General features: G+C 42.6%; 1 long non-coding RNA gene across 2 annotated transcripts; it reads right to left on the bottom strand.

Moving 5' to 3' along the window:
- Window positions 1-524: 524 nt before the first annotated feature.
- Window positions 525-6,371, bottom strand: LOC106150118. Of its 2 annotated transcripts, XR_001236736.1 has the most exons (3): window positions 6,187-6,371; window positions 3,300-3,424; window positions 525-757 (listed from the first exon to the last, which is right to left on the bottom strand). It is a non-coding gene; the product is annotated as an uncharacterized LOC106150118 (long non-coding RNA). The 2 variants fall into 2 exon arrangements; XR_001236735.1 differs by lacking the exon at window positions 6,187-6,371 and having other exon boundaries at window positions 3,300-3,866.
- Window positions 6,372-17,651: the final 11,280 nt, after the last annotated feature.

The raw sequence follows: 17,651 nt of genomic DNA, 5'->3' as shown, positions 1-17,651 counted from the left end.
GAAATGCTGGTCAGTGTGACTCTCTGTTGCCTTGGTTGACTTGGCAAGGGGCATAGGGACAGATGATATAATAACTGTATAAACAGACAGGAAAGCACCACAGTACTTGTTCTGGGCAGCTCAGTAAATACCTAGGAAAACTATTTAGCATCCCAAACCATTAACATGCTACTTACACAGGTTTTGCATGCACACGGCCACACACACACACCCACACACACTCACGCACACAGAACCCCTTTGTAACAGTCTGGCAGAAAGTAAATGCTATGTAAAATTTTAATTTGCAGTTGAGAGAATGACATGGCCTTTGCAATTCAAATTAAGAGTTTTTCATCACACTGTGCCCATAAATATGTATAATTATAATGTAGCAATTAATTTTAAAATTTTTAAATAAAATTAAAAAACAAATTAAGAACACGAAGTATGCTCCTTCGATTTCTAACTTCCTTCTCTTTTCCAGACAATAACTATTTATTGTTTGCTATGCAACCAATACATTTTAGAGAGGACTTCACCAAACAAATTGACAAACAGGCTTTATTTTTTCCTTTTTTGTCTCTTTGGTCCTGGGCTTAAACCCAGGCTCTCCACACATGCTCTACCACGGAGCCCCACCCCCGCCCTGACAGCACGGTCTTTATAAGCACGTCCAGAATGTTTACACACTTGACCACTTCTTAGGCCTCAAAGGAAATCAGAAGGAATTCCAAAGGCCTGTCATCATGAGATCGTGTTCCTTTACCACAAGGTCCTGCAAATAGAAACCAACAGTAGAAATATATTCTTCCACCTCATAAATCTGACAATTAAAAATGCCATTCTAAGTAACCTCTGGATTGAAAAGGAAACCGTGATGAGAATGAAAATTATTTAGAATGAAGCACAGCAGATCCACACATATAAAAACAGACAAGGAGGGTTGGAAGTCTAGCTCAGCGGTAGGGCGCTTGCCTGGTACATGCCAGGGCCTGGGTTCCACCCCCAGGACTCCCACCACGCACATGTACCCCCCACACCAGATGGGTGAGGTACAACTGCATTATACCCAAGGGGAAATTTAGGGTTTAGATATATTCTTTAAAATGATAAAAGAGATTTGAAATTTAACAAAGTAAACATTCAATTTAATCTAGAAAGAGAAGATGATAATCTAGAAAAATCTAGAAGAAATAAATATAAAAGCAAAAATAATAGAATTGAAAGCCAAGAATATAAAAATTATTAATGAAGCCAAAATGTTGTCAATTAAAAACTACAGTTGCCAGGCATGGTGGCGCATGCCTGTAATTCCAGCATTCAGGAGGCTGAGGCTGAGACTGAGGCTGAGGCTGAGGCAGGAGAATCTCTGTGAGTTCCAGGCCAGCCTAGCCTACATAGCGAATTCAAGGCCAGTCTGAACTACATAGCAAGATCCTATCTCAAAATACAAAACAAAAAAATTAAAAACTAAAATTAATAAAATGGACAAGTATCTGGGAAGACTGATTAGAAACAAGAGAAAAAGCAAAACAACATAAGGGACCAAAAATGCTATAATCAAATTCCTGCCTATAATTTTGAAAACCTTCATAAAATGAGCAATAGATCCAAGAGGAAAAAAGCAAATGTGACTATGCCAATAATTTTTAAAATAACTGAATGACTAATCAAATATCTTGCTTCAAGAAAGATAACAGTTTCAGACAACTTTATATGTAAATTTAACCAGAACCGTGAGGAATACATAATTCCTGTCTTAGCCAAATACCTCTAAATTGTAGAAAAGAAAATGCTACCTAATTTTCTTAGGTTAATATACGTAGAAAAGGGTGGAGTTTTTATGTAGTAACAAAAAAGTATATGCCAATGTCATTTACAAATACAAAAACTTTAAATAAAGCGTTAGCAAATCTAATTTCACAGTACCTATAAGAAGCTCAATGCACTAAGATTTATCCTGTAAAAATGTATATGGTTTAATATTAGAAAAACATATCAAGTTATTTTCACATGTGAAGATGTTAAAAAGAAGAAAACCTTGCAACCCACTCAGGTCCCCTTTTGTCCCTCTCTGGAACAGAAGCTTTCTTTCCCTCAGTAAATATATTCTGCTTTTTTAAAAAAAATACATTGCTGGGTGTGATGGTGCATGCCTGTAATCCCAGCACTCAAAAGGCTGAAGCAGGAAGATCACTGCGAGTTCAACACCAGCCTGGGCTACATGGTGAGACCCTGTCTCAAAAAACCAAAACTAAATGAATATATAAATACATTATATTAAAATATCACACTGTATCCATAAATACTTTATGTACAGTTATTACATATCTACTATAAATAATTCCAATAAAATGAAAAATCAGCATTCAAAAAAAGAAAACTGTATTATCTCAACAAATATGAAAAAGATAGGAAATAAAATTAAACACATTCATTAAGAATATAATATACTTAGCAAACTTATACTAGCCAGAAACTTTAATTTGACACAGATATTTCAAGATAACCTATATTAGCATAGATTTTGTTTTTTCAGTACTGGGCATCAAAACCAGGGCCTTTGGACTGAGCTTCATTTTATTTTTCATTTGAGACAGGATCTCACTAAGCTGTGAAGTTGCCCAAGCTGAGTTTGAATGTATGATCCTCCTGCCTCGGCCTCCCAGAGCGCTGGGATCATAGGTGTGCAACCCCACACCTAGCCTTGTCACAGCTATCGATGAAAGTTTAAACACATTCCTATCAAAATCAGGTACACTGTCTCTCTTACTACCCAACATCGTTCAGGAGGTCCTGGACAATGAATGATAAGGTACAAGCAAAGGAGCAACAAAGGAATCAGAGAAAGAGATAACCTGGTTGGTGCCTACTTGAAATTGAAGAGAGTCTGTGTGCAAACTATTGAAGGACTCAGCAGTGATATGCAAAACAAAACTCAAGAACATTCCTAATGCTATGAATAACCTATTAGAAAATGTAGTAAAGAAAAATATGCAGATATTGATTCTGTATGTCTGAGAGGCAAATATGCCAGCTACCCTTACCTGCTCATTACTAAACATGTCCTGAAATGTCCCACCATACCCTGCAAATATGTACAGTTACTATGTGCCAACCAAAAATAAAAATGTTAAGAAAGAATTTTTTAAAAGAAGGAAATTATGTTGATGAGAACTTTAAAGGTAGAACATAAACAGTTAAAAAGAAAAACTCAGTACTTGGACAGAAGAAAGATTCAGATTTCCTTCTCCAGATAAAAAGAAAAGTTCAATATAAGGCGTGAAAGTCAGCCTTTTGGCACTGCAACAACATACCTGAGAACATCAGCTTAAAGGAGGGAAGGTTTCAGTCCGTAGTCCCTTGGCTCTATGGTTCTGGACCTGGGGTGAGCCAGAACAACATGGTAGGAAGCACATGGTGGAGCAAGGTGAGTCATCTCCTGGTGACCAGGAAACCAAAAATCAGGGAGGGGCAAGGTAGACCATTTCAGGGTCATGCTGGTGGCTACTTCTGGGCTGGACTCAGCTGGTCACTAGGATGCTGAGCTTCTGTCTTTCTTGTCTGTCTTCCCCCGTGCTCCGTCTTCCTGTGGGTCCCACCAGAATGATAGCTAGACTATTCATGGTGGCTTGAAGCATCAAGAAAACATGAACAAAAGCTCACAGGTCTAAGGTTTAGGCAAGAAACTGACAATTTCACTTCCAGCTCACCCTAACTGCGAAATAAGTCACATGGTAGCCCAGATGCAAGGGGGCTACAGAGGTGTGGTTTATACCCAGGGGCCTTTCGCACATCCAGATCTGTAAAGAGCAGCCTTGGTGCAGGATGGATAAATAAAATCAATGGATCGGCACAGACGTCTGCTCGTGAGGGAACTTGATGAAAGAGAATCGTCACTGTACATCACCGAGGGGAAGACCCTTTAAGGGTAGACCCTTAAAGTAAAGCAAGACAGGTGGAGCAAATGACTTTTTGGATCCAGGATGGATTTCAGTGGCTGCAGTTCTTTGACCGCCTCCCTTCAAGATGTGGAATGGAATTCCCCTCCCGTTGAGTCAGGGCAGACTCAGTGACTCACTTCCAATGGCTAGAACAAAGCGGAAGTGACAGTGTGTGACTGTAGAAGCTATGTCATAAAAGGCCTGCAGCTTCCTGCTCGCTCACTCTTGCTTTCTATCATGCACGGATTGCTCACTCTGGGAGAAGCCAGCTAACAAATCATGAGGTTCTGAGCCAGCCTTGTGGAGGGCCCCTGTGAGGGAGGAAGAGCAGAGACTTCCGGCCAACAACCATGCAAGTGCGCCATCTTGGAAGCACATTTCCTCTCCCCACACCTTCCCTGACCCTAGAGACTTCAGATGTTTCTTGGGCCACTTGTGCTGCTAAAATAAAATACTGTGGGCTGTGCGTCTTAAACTACACACATTTATTTCTCATACTTCTGGACGCTAGAGTCTGACATGTCAAAGTGCTGGACCCTCCAGTGTCTGGTGAGGGCATGTATTAACTGGTTGTATCCTTACATGATGAGGTACGGAGGTCTCGTCTCTTCCTATTCTTCTAAGGGCCCTCAACCCATCTTTGGGGCTTCCCTCTCATGACCTTGCCTGAATCTCTCAGGAGCCCTACTTTACACACTGGAGATTTTGGGCTTTCACCTATGAATTCTGAGGGAACACAAACAATAAACATTCAGTCCATAGCAGGATGACTATGACCTCTAGGCCAGGACCACCCAGCTTAGCTGCTCCCAGTTTCCCTCAGGAATTGGGAGATAATAAATGCTCCATTGATGTTCAAATGATTTAAGCTGCTACATTTGGGGACAGATTGATATGCGGCAATAGTTAACTGATACAATACCTCCAGGTTAAGAGAAATTAAATTGGAGTCCCTCTTCATGCCTCACACACACAAAGAACTTTTAGAACTTTAGAACTTTTTAGAAGATAATATGGGAGAATATTTATAGGTATAGAAAATATTTCTTAAATCAGATACATGCACACAGACATACAGTGTAAACTGAAAGACATTAAAATCAAGTTTCAATGATAAATGACAACTAGGGAGAAATATTTGCATCGTATAGTATCCATCCCATAGAAAGAATCCCATTAAATGACTAGGTAAAAGATAAACAACCCAATAGAAAAATTGGTAAAATAAATAAGTAATTCATGAAATAGGAAATATAAGTGACCACTAAACCATTTCAGTATCAACCAGAGCAAGCAAATTAAATTGGGATAAGACTCTATTTTCCATTCATCAGGCTGGCAAAATCAACAAATTTAAAATAGCAAGGGTTGCTCTGGATGTAGGTAAACAGGAATTCTCATACATTGCTAGTGGAAGCACAAATCATCACAGCCTTTACCGAGGCAATTTGGCAGGAGTCAATAAAACTGAATAGGTACATACACTGTGATTTGATAAATTCTACCTTTAGCAGTTCCAGGTGCCACTGAAAATTTCTGGCAGAGTTTCACAAGAAGGCCATACCAGGATAGTTACGGCTGAATAGAATGTAGTAGAGAATTATTGGAAACAACCTAAATGTCCATTCATAGAATGGATAAATAAAAGATGGTATATTTAAACCAATATTATACAGGAATAAAGGAATAAAATATGATTGAAGATATCATATGGATTGATCTAGGAATATAACTTGTTGCCAGATATATTGAGGTATAACTGACTAATGAAATTGTACATAATATTGATTAGAATAAAAATATGGTTATTCTTATATTGATCTTAAAATCATGTATAAACAATCCTTGTTCTTATGGCTGTGTGTGTGATATTTGTGTATATCTCAAATAAATTGGAAGAACTTTCAGTCCTGTGCATTGAACCCATGTGTAAATAGCTGGGCACCTGTAGTGCCAGCTATTTGGAATCTTTAATCCTTAGAATATAGACTTTTTGTTTCCCAACACCAAGCTAAAAAAATCACATACGTGTGTATGTGTGTGTATTATATATGTGTGATGTATATATTTCAAGAATGAATGGATGTGTATTGAGTTAATGTCTATAATATGTACTTATGGGCAGTCCTAAGGTCCCATTTGCTCTAGATTCATGGAATTTCCTCTTATTTAGGAGTCATATTGTTTTATTTATAACAGTCTTTGAAGGCACTGAGAATTGCTCACCAAGTTCTGGCTTCCCTTCTGAAATAAGACTCACCTTCACAGAGGTCACAGGATGCCCAAAGTATCCGCAGCAGCATCTGCATGAGTTCCCTGGATACTTCCTGCCGGGTGCATGGGCCACTGACCAATGAGCCCCTGGGTTAAGGGCAGTCATTTGCTCAAGGTGGCATTGCCATGCTCTTCCAGGGCCTCCAGAAGTAGAACTATCAGTTCCATTTTTAGTTAGTTCATCATTTATGAACAGTTCAGGATACCTCCCCTTTCTGGGTAAGTTTTGTTTTTAGTCACTTTCAATTTGCAAAGGGCTCTTTTTTGGGTCAAACAAGTGACCCACCTCTTCTTGCCTAGGTTGCAGAAAAATGAACAAAACTTCATCTTTACTGAGTATTTCTAGAAGGGTCTGTGGAATAATTCAGAGTCGCAACTCAAGCACCTTGGGGTCTGTCCACCATTGACTGGGAGACACTCACTAGATGTAGCTGGGAACACAGTCATTCATGTAGTAATTACATTGAAACACTCTGTGAAGATCAGAGTGCAGGATTTTTATTGGCAACATCTGAGATAGTGGCTTCAACACAACACTTTGAAAATAGAAGCTCAGGTTGGAACCCCAGGTATGGAAGCATGAGACTGGTGCAGAGGCTTTGAATGACAGATACACCATGTCCAAGTGAGCAGTGGATGACAAGGACCAACAGACCCTGGACTGTGGACACAGCCAATTAGAACGTACTTAAACCCACACATGTTCATTACTCTACTACCTGCTAGGCACTGTGCTCAACACTGAGGGCAAGAAGTCCTGATTTCTGTCTCTTTGGGACAGGCTGTCGCTATGCAGTTCAGGCTGGCCTTCAACTCACTATGCAGCCCAGGCTGACCTCAAACTCACAGCAATCCTTCTGCCTCAGCCTCCCACGTGCTGGGATTATAGGTATGTACCACCACTCCTGGCTGAAGTCTTGATTTCTGGATCACATCTCTACCAAACTTCTGCTAAGGAGGGCAGCAGACACCAGCCCTCCTCTACCAGCTACAGGGTGAAAGAGAATGAGTCAAGATGAAGGAAAATGATAGTCTCTCTCCATCACTGTGGCCACCTTCTGTTGGCTGCTTTGGCCTACAGGTCCCTTACCTGAAAATCAAAGGGTCTTAGCTACTAGCATGTAGGTGTTGAGGCGCTGCCTGGCACTGTGTAGGACCATTCCGGAACTACAAGGCTGTGTCTTAGGGGAAAAGAGAAACTGAAAAATTCACTGACTCAGTAGATTATTTTAAAATATGCACCCAAAAAGTAGTCTGTGCTGGAAGTCCAGATCAGTCCCTGTCTGGATCTAGAAAGCAGTAGAGCACCTTTCCTCTTCTTCCCTCTGACCCCGTCTACATCACATCTTTGTAACACCTGTGTGTCCTTGGGTTCATGGTCATGCAGAACACTGTCTGAAAGGTGCCTCCAAAATTCAGCCACTGCATTTTCTCTCGGGGTACAATGGAAGCACTACGTCCACTGTGTGGAGATCTAACTACCCAAATACACTCGTACTGGACAGCATGCCAATCTCATTAATATTCATGAGCTAACCACAGACTTGGGAGCTTTGAGCACTTGAGTTTAGTCTTCCAAAATCTCACTACGTAGATACTCGTAACAGGAGCATATAGCTCAGTGGTAAGCAAGTGAAATGCATACAATACACAGGCACTCCTTAGCATCTATGGAGGATGGGTTCTGGTACTTCCCGTAGATATCAAAACCCAGAGATATTCAAGTCTCTTATATTAAATGACATAGTATTTACCCTGAACCTATACGCACCCTCTTAGATACTTAAATCATCTTTGGTGGCTTATAATACCCAACACAATGTCAATGATATGGAAATAGTTGTTACTATATTGTTTAAGGAACAAGGTAAGAAAAAGTCTGAGCTCAATGCTCAGTGCAGGCACCACCAGCCACCATCATAGCCTAATGACATAGCGCAGGAATCTGACTCAAACATTGCTTAGGCAAGTCCTGCAGAGAGACCCAGGAGCTGGGACACAGCAGGAGGAGACAGCAGCTCATTTCTGCACCTTGCTGCCTTCATGTGGATCCAGTCCAGGGCCAAGCAAGCACCAAATTTGTGTTTTATTTTCTGTAAATTTCTGGAATTTTTTAAAAAATATTTTTGATTCAAGAGTGGTTGAATCCATGGATGTGGAACCTATAGCTACAGGAAACTGACTGCACTTTATTATTTGAAGACTTGGAAATTTTCTACAGTATATTTGAGTTCTAATCTCATGTCAAGACTGTGTCAAGATTCAGAAAACTATATTGCTCTAGAAAAGAGACGACCTGTCTGAAGATAAGTCATTTAAACTAATAAAGAAGTCTCTTTTAAATGACTAGTAACTGTTATTTATCTATGAAGAAAGCTGTAAGCATCCTTATCTACTATAATGAGGGGACCAATTGGTTAACTGTTTTGCTCTAAGCTAAACTGTTTACACTAATGTTCATTTTAGGCATTCCATATGTTTAAAGCACACAATTATGTACTTTCTGATGGAGGTTACCTTCCAGGCAGATGAAGTAAAAGGGATGAGATTTGGGAGAAAGGATTGTATTTTCTCAGATTTAGATTGCTCTTCTAAAATATTAGAACTCATGAGACTAATGTGTGCATTCTTTTTTTATTTACTTTAAAAATGTTGGGCTGGGGATATAGCTCAGCAGCACAAGGGCCTGCCTGGCAAGCGCAAGGTCCTGAGTTTGATTCCCAGTACTAAAAAATAAAAAAATAGAAAGATAAAAATGTTGATCCAAAAGTGCACTAATCACAACTGTTGTTAATTTCCTATCATCTTGTTTTGAAATTCTGTATCATTTTTATTGTTTTTGTGTTGTTTTGTTTTTATCTTTGTCATTGTTTCTTCTTTTCTCGTTGAAATAAAATTTTTAAGTGCACTAATCACAAGTGCGTGGACTGTGTGCTTGGCACGCGTGAGGTCCTAGGTTCAATCTGCAGTAACACACACGCAAAAAGAGTGAGTGAGGGGCTGGGGATTTAGCTCAGCGGCAAAAGCGCCTGCCTGGCAAGCGCAAGGTCGTGAGTTCGATTCCTGGTACCGGAGAAAAACCAAAAAAACCAAAAAAAAAAAAAAAGAGTGAGTGACACAAGCTGCTCACATTGCGTAATTCTTCTAGGTCAAGAAATAGAACATTTCCCGCACTGAGAGGTCTCCTTCAAACTCCTTTTATTATTGTTATGACCTTCCCTCTGCCAAAGATAGCTACCCTTCTCACCTCTAAGGACAGAATGACATACTATCTGTTTTGTTTGCTCAGACTTCCTGTATCTACCACTGTGTTTTGGAGATTTATCCAGAGATGTGGGGACAGCCACAGTCTATTCATTTGATGGCAGGTGCTCTTCTATCACAGGCATATGCCGCAGTTCACTCGTCTGTCCCACTATTCACGGATATCTGGGCTTTTTATAACTTGCCGTTGTTGCTAGTGGCGATTGTTCAGTCTGGTACGCATCTCTTGGTACACAGCTCTGCAGCCGCTTCTGTGAGGTGTACAGAAGGAAATCGCCAGGTCACAGGCTGTATGAATGTTCGATTTTAAGAAATAATGCCAAATAGTTTTACAAAGTGGTTGTAAAGGTTCATTTATTCTTGGCAGACACTTTTTCTGTTTCTGGCAAGGATAAGTAGAGAGTAGGGATTTTAATGTATTACAGCTTTTTTGGAACAAAGTAGCTTTTTACAAACACAGTTTGTAAATTTAAAATCATTAAGGGTCTAGAGAATACATTTCTTTCTAGACTTTTTTTTTTTTTAAAGAAGTGTAAAAGTGCTTGGGGCAAAATACATTGGGGATTTCTTTTTTGTCAAAATATCTGAAAAGTAATTCCAGATGCTGTCTCAAATTATCCACAGCCAGGGCTGGCCAGCCTCTGACCTGATATTATCCTGGGGTTTTCAATAAAATAAACAAAACACAGAGAGAGGCCGTCGTTGATGATATCAAAGCATTGTCACTCACACTAACTTGAGTAGATTAGGAAACATTTCAGCAGAACCACAGTTTCACCAAAAGGTGGGGCAGGCTTGCAAACTGTCATATATATATATGGGACTGATGGTATAGTCCATGGTCCTATATGTATGTAGTGGTAGAGCGCTTGCTTAGCATTACCTTGGCTCAAAAAAATAAATAAATAAGGTTAGGAGATTCCTTTTTCCTTAAAGTGGACACAGATCAAAACATGCAATTGCTGGAAGTAGGAAGAAATTTTTCAGAGGACACTGACCCGCTCACTGGAGCTGTCCCAGAGGAACTGGAAAGCTCTTTGTACTTACTGTCTTTCTTACTCTAACGCAGCTTTGAATTCACTTTGTCAGGACTGAGTGAGAATAGCGCCCCCTAGACTCCTTAACGGGTTTCTTGCGAAGATAAATAAAAATCCTAATACAGGATAAGAAGTCAACTTTTTGTGTGTGTACAAGTATATAAAGGTTAAACAGCTAGTTAAGAAAATTGCCCCGCTATCCTCCACCAAAAGTCAGTTAAAATGTTTGCGATGAAAAGCATTTGTTCCATGGGCAGTGTCTATTCACACAGCGGTATCCTGCACCGCAGCGAGAATGAGTAGCTTTGCCTACAGGAATAATAGCGGCCAATCTCACAGACAAGGAGCGCATGCAGGCACATTTGATTTATGGAGACAAAAGAACGATGCGCGGGGGTGGCTGGGTACTGGGAGGGTTTGGGGTTCCGATCATTTTTTCTTGATGTGTGAGTCACACGGGTGTGCTCATTCTGTGAACATTTAATAAGGTGTGCATAGTTATCATTTGTGCACTTTTCTGCTGCGTTGATTCTCCTTCAGTGTTGGCTCTTCTGGTTCTGTTTTGCGGTACCTGGGGTTGAACCCGGCCCTCACTGAAGCGAAGCAAGTGGTCCACCACTGAGTCACACCCCAGCCCCTTTTATTTCGAGACAGGGTCTCTCTAGGTTGCCCACGCTGGCTCCAAACCTTTGATCCTCCTGCCTCGGCCACCCAGCGTTCTTGTTTATAGGTGTGTACCACCACGTCCTGGTCTTCATTTATTTAAAAAATCAGATCTCTGTTGAGAGAAAAAGTGGACTGAGTTTAACTGTGTGACTTGTAAACAATAGTCCAGCAGCTTAGGATGCTATGAGTCAATCTTTCCCAGGGAGCATAAAGCCTCCCCAGACCATTGGCAGTAGGAACAGCCATTTTACGAGCAACAGGTATTTCTTACTAAGCTTTGCATCAGGTCTTACATATCTATTATCTCCAGTCTTTAAAACATTCCAAATTGGTAGCATAGCCTGCAGTTCATAGGCAAGAAAACGAAGTTCAGAGAGCTCTCACCATATGCCCGAGTTGCAGTCACTGTTCACATCCAAGCCCAAGTTTGTCCTGAGGCAGGAATGGGCAAAACCCCACCCTGGGCAGCAAGCCCACCCCATCCCCATGGGGGACCTGGGTGACTGAGATTCCCATGGCCACGCACTGGAGGGACCAGCCAGAGCCAGGGGTCCAGGCTGCCTGCCCTTCTAGTGCTGGCTGAACGTGCAAAGCTTGGATGTGCCCCTCCCAACAATCTTTTACCTTCCTCTCCCTCCCCTCTCCTGCCCAGCTCTGCGCTCAGGAAGAGCCTCTCAGCCCACACCCACCGGTGAGAGGTAACCCCTTAGTTATGCAGCACCCCCAACTCTACCTGGGCTGCCCCTGAAGCTTGGAGCTTCTCCTACCCATACCAAACACCACCTCCCCTCCACGAAGCCTTTCTGGCTGCCCCAGGGCCCTGTTCTCTGCCCTGTCATTTCTGAGTCCCTTCTGCACACACTGCTTCATTTCACCTTCACAGGTTGCCAGTCTGCGTCATCTCCACCTCCCTTCCCCATCTTTTTTGCGGTGCTGGAGAGGAAACTGACAGCTCCACACAGGCCATATGTGTGCTCTACCACTGAGCCTCACCCCCAGCCAGCGGTCCCCTGCTTCTCAAAGGAAAAAAACAGCCTGAGCGGGGATGAGTAGTTTGCGCAAGGCAAAAACCTGGTAATGGAGAGCTGGGGCGCAAGGGTGAGATGTGTCTGTTAGCTCCTTCTCCTCTGACTTCTGCGACCCCACAGTTCCCCGTGTGATGGCATCTTTGAATGTATCCACGATCACCAGTTTGTGTGTGTCTCCCTGACACGCACTACATGGGGAAGTGACTGACCCTGAAGATTGTGTGGGATTTGGTATCCCCAGCGCTTAGCAAAGTACCTGATAAGTGGTCATAGTAAGTACTCAACAGTTAAGTGAGTGACAGGCTGAGCCAGTGTATCTGATCCTGCAGCCCTCCTAGCTGGACCTCCGAGAATGCACAATCTCTCATTCTCCATTCCCAGATTTGTGAAGAGTATAAAAATTGACCCCACATTAAAGTGTGCTGCCTTAGTTCAGACTCCACCCTCATGATCTCACCTAAACCTTGTCCCGTCCCAAAGCCCCCCACCTCCAGATACATCATATTGGGGCACAGGGCTTCAACGTAGGATCTGAGGGTGGACATGAGCACTCAGACGATAATAGCAGTTACGAGCATTACATGGACTGGAATATGTAAAGCACTTGGAGGGACACGTGGTACGTTATGGTAACAATAGACATGCCTGGTCCAGGGTGAAATCCACCAAGTTACCTTGACAGCTTCCAAGCAAAGCCCCTACGGGAACACGAAGGTGAAAATTGCCCGACGCTGTGACCTACAGGTGTGACGGCCTCCTCCACGCCCTGTGTCACAGGGTACTGTGTAGGCGCACTGCTGTCTCTTGCATGGATGAGAAAGCTGAAGCTGGGAGAGGTGAGGAGATCAACGCATGGCCCCCTGGCCAATTGCTGTGGGAGATGCATGAGGGGCTCCTGCCCTCAAGCCCAGGCACTTCCCAGGGTGCACTGTGAGGCTAACCAGGGGCTCTAAGATGCTTCGGGCCAGATGACCTTTGAGATGAATCTTGGAAATGAGCCGGATTTGGAAGGACTGGAACTGTCTGCGGCCTTCATTTTAGACTCACTGGATGTTCAGTATTGTACTTTTGGTTAATTGCTTTGGCGGTGCCAGCGTTTCTCAACCTTGACACACTGCAGCTGTCATGGAGGGCTGCCGGGTGCACTGCCAGGTGCTTAGCGGCATCCGGGGCCTCTGCCCAGTCTGATGCCAATGGCTCCCTGTCACCCGTTACGACAAAAATTTCTCCAGATTTTCCACCTCTGGGAAGCGTGTCACCCAGGGTTGAGAGCTGCTGGCCTGTGTAAATCTGTCAGTGGTTGGTGACACGAAGCCAGGAACATAGTGCGTCACGCTTGTTTGACCCAACCAATTAACAGTCCAATTCTGGAAACAGACATTGCTCTGTGAAATTCCTGTCAAATGAAGTTGTCATCATGACCACCTTAAGTGCCTCAATCTGTCTTTTAGATCTCACCTCAAATGTTACCTCTTTAGAGCTACTTTCCCGAAAGCTAGATAATCAGGTTCCCTTTCTTGCTTTCAGTGAAAAACTGTTCTCCGTACGATCTGATTTGCCCCCTTCCTGGCCCAGTGGCCTGGCAGGACAGTAGAAGAGCATGCAAAGGTCCTATACCAGAGTTAAGGAGGCCAAAGCTCAGACTAAAACCCAGGTCCCGCCTGCTGGGTCTGTTCCCCTGGAGGGGTGGGACGAAGGGTGCTGAGCAGAATAACAAGGGAGCTGGCACTTGGGCAGTAACTGTCCCAGAGAAAAGTGGGTTCTGAGGAGGGAACTTGCTCAGAGACCAGGGAGTGATATGGTAGAAGTAGAAGACAGTGCACCAGCCCTGAGCACAGGACTAGTCCAGGGTGGAGGGTCACACTCCACAGAGAAGCCAGCAGAGATCTGGGGCTGCTGGGAGCGTCTGGCTATGGCTGGCTTGAGGGGGCGCTGAGCTGAGTTTGCCCATCGTGTGGCTCCTGGGAGCTGGCTTCCCGAGTGCCGCCTGCGCGGGTCCCTCCCGGGAAGATGCCAGTCCCTCATTCAGTGACGAACACCACTGACTGGCACCTGGTGTTGCGCCAGGTCCTGTGACAGGCACGGGAGGTGCAAAGGAGCCCACCGCAGAGGTGACTCCTGTCCCTCAGCCCTAAGCGAACGACCGCACAGGTAAATGTTTAATCACGAGCTGTGATGGGTGCTGAGAAGGAAAGCAAGCTCCTGCGTGGCAACTTCACCAGGAGGACGTCGCCTAGTCTGAGGGGCGGGGCGGGCTTCCCTGAGGAGACGGCTGGGCTGAGATCTGAAGGAGGACGAGGAGGTCCCTGTGCGAGAGTGGGCTGCATGCTGAAGAAAGGGCAAAGCCTCCGGCAGAGCCGCGGAAGAATAAACCTAAAGAATGCGGGGCTGTGGAACACACAGCTCATGTCAACACGACGACAAACGAAACAAAGCTAAGGCTTCATCCAACATGCTAGATGGTGATAGTACCCACTCCTAAAAGGACAAAAATAACGCACTACCTTTAAGAGCTGAGGGATGATTCAGTGCGCAGGGCCTCCCACGATGGCAGAGTCTTGACAGGGTCATCAGCTTGGAGTTCATTCGTTCAATCAACCTGAGGAGATTGCTCAAACTCAGAAAACAGATGCACCGCATAAATCAAAATCCCTATGTATAATTTTGCCATAGGAAACGCTATTGCCTGGCAGGCTGAAATATTTCTGTCCTTATAACAGAGTCTGTAGGGAAATGCAAACGATGATCAGAAGGGCAAGCAGAAAATCTGAACAAGGGCTACTGGTCAAAAACTCCAGCTATGGTCCTTTGATTCACCATCTTTCTCTGAAAGCAAGCGTATTTCTGAATCCCAAATCAGAACACAGGGCTTGGCAAAGAATTCTAACCTGATTTATGAATGTCATTCACTCATTTGGCTGCCTTTATGGGGCTTTTTTTTGAGACAGGGCCTCACTATGTAGAGCAGGCTGGCCTTAAACTTGCATGTGTAGCCCAAGCTGGCCTCAAACTCAGAGCAATCCTCCTGTTTCAGCCTGTTGATGTTGGGGTTACATCAACATGGGCTATCATGCCCAACTATTGGGCACTTTCTAACAAGTATAAATACTTACATAATATTCTGTTGTATTCTGAATAAGCCACCATTATTAGAAAGAATAAGATAAAAAGAAATAGGGTACAGCTAGGCCTGGTGGTGCACCTGTACACCTAGTACTCAGGAGGCTGAGGCAGGAGAATCACTGTGAGTTTAAGAACAGCCTGAACTACATAGTAAGCTCAAGGCCAACCTGAACTACATAGCAAGACCCTGTCTCAAAGAAATAAGAAAGAAAGAAAAAGAAAGAAAGAGAGAGAAGATGCTCAACTAAATAGATATTTGATTCGATATTTGTATCATTTTATATATTTATCTGTCCCAGTGGATAGTTTGTCTACCAATACTGTTTTGTTAATTCTTACATTTCCCTTAAATAAAAAGGAAGTATTTCTTTAAAAGTTTTTTAGCGATGTTCTTGAGTTCCTAGGAGCTAAAGTTTCATTCATTACTGAAGATATTTTTAAGCCTTTGATGATATTCATTAGACCTAGAAGGAATGACAATTCAGGGACAATGAGCAACCCTAGCAACAGATATGTCTTCCTAATATCATTTCTCACTAAAAGAAACCAAGATCCTTGGGAAAATAATCAATTTAAGGTCTGAAGCAGGAATTGTTCCAGATAAGGGCACCATCTGTTGTTATATCCCAAAGCAAAGGCATTACCAAAGACTCTTGGGCTTACAGCAAGAAATTAGAGCAGCCAACTTGAAGATGTTCTCCCTGACCTTACATGGGTCAATTTAAACATTAAAAACATAACAATCACAAGAGAATGAAACACATCAACTATGCAGGAATCCTATCATTCCCATAATGACAGCTTAGAAACAAACAAGTGATTATCTGTGAAGGTTGCAAGGATATCAATTCTCAATAGGCTTTCAATTAATAAAAAAAAAAATCTTATTCTCTCTTTTCTGTGTAAACTGTAATTTACGGTGGATTAGTTTATTTTCTTTCTATTGCTAAAACAAAATAAGAAAGGCTGGATATTTTATAAAGAAAAGAGGTTTATGTAGCTTATAGTTTGGAGGCTGGAAATCAGAGATGAGGTGGGACCCCATTGGCTCAGCTTCTGCTGAAGACCTCATGGCAAATGGTATCACAATGGTAGAAGAAGATGCAGAAACAGAAAGCTAGGGCAATTCAGGGGATGGCTCATTTTTGTGGGAACTAGCAAGGATCCCATGAGAGCTACACGAATCCCTTCCAAAGGTAGAACCTCCAATGACCTAATTATTTATTGGTAGACCTCACCTCTTAAAGTTTCCACGAAGACTAAGACTACCATATTAAGAATCACTCTTCCAACATATGAACCTCTGTGGGACATGCTCAAACCATATCCAACCATCACACAGAGAAACTAAATAGCTGGTATGGGAAAAATCCTTTTTTGATAGAAGGATCATAGGTAGTAAAAAAAAATGACAGAATTAGAAAATCATCACTTTCAAATCTCCATTGAATCCATGCGTGTACAAAAAGAACATCAGTGGCTGCTAAAACCATTAGGTGAGAAGTTCGTAGGGCTCTTTATTACAGAGGGATCAGGCCAACAACATCTAGTCAATTTAAATCATTAAATATGGAGAAAGCAGATAATGTATTTTGTCAGATATGATTCAATAAGAATGCACAGCACTCCACCGCTAAAGAAGTCTTAACAAAAATGAACCTAATGGGGATGAGGATATAGCTCAGTGGCACAGCACCTGCCTGGCAAGCATGAGGTCTGAGTTCAACTCCAGGTACCAAAAAAAAAAAAAAAAAAGAAAAAGAAAAAGAACCTAAATCTAACTAATACTCTAGTTCTAACTCCTTGTAAAGGGAAGGACGGCAAAACATGTTAAATGATACCAGGAGAATGCAATCAGCCCAATCTGTGTGGAAATTTCTACAGGACAGATGACCCAGTTTCTCTTGACAAACAAATGGCATAAACAGGGTGGGAGAGTGGGAGAATGTAAGAAACTTAGAAGAATGTTGTATTATCTCAGGCTTCCATAAAAAAGTACAATTTTTATTTCTGACAGTTCTGGAGGCTGAAAATCTATGATCAGGGTATCTGCACTGTCCAGTCCTGGTAAGGGCTCTCTTCCTAGTTTGCAGACTGTCACCTCCTGGATGAGGAGAGTAAGGATGCTCCTCCTGAGATGCTCATGGAGAGAGTAAGATTGTCCTCTCTTTATCTGCTTACACCTCAACCCCTCTTCCTCTCCTTATAAGGCCACCAGTACTACAGGGCTAGGGTCCCACCTTCATGACCTCACTGAACCTTTTTTGTTTTTATTTTAAAAATAAAAGGAAAAGATTAACAGACAGATAACCTTTTGCAAAATAGCAAAAGAA

Source organism: Chinchilla lanigera, unplaced genomic scaffold, assembly GCF_000276665.1.
Source record: "Chinchilla lanigera isolate Chin_1 unplaced genomic scaffold, ChiLan1.0 scaffold00064, whole genome shotgun sequence".
NCBI classification, from domain to species: Eukaryota; Metazoa; Chordata; class Mammalia; order Rodentia; family Chinchillidae; genus Chinchilla; species Chinchilla lanigera.
The sequence above is the reverse complement of the archived record's forward strand: the minus strand, read 5'-3'. Positions and strand labels throughout refer to the sequence as shown.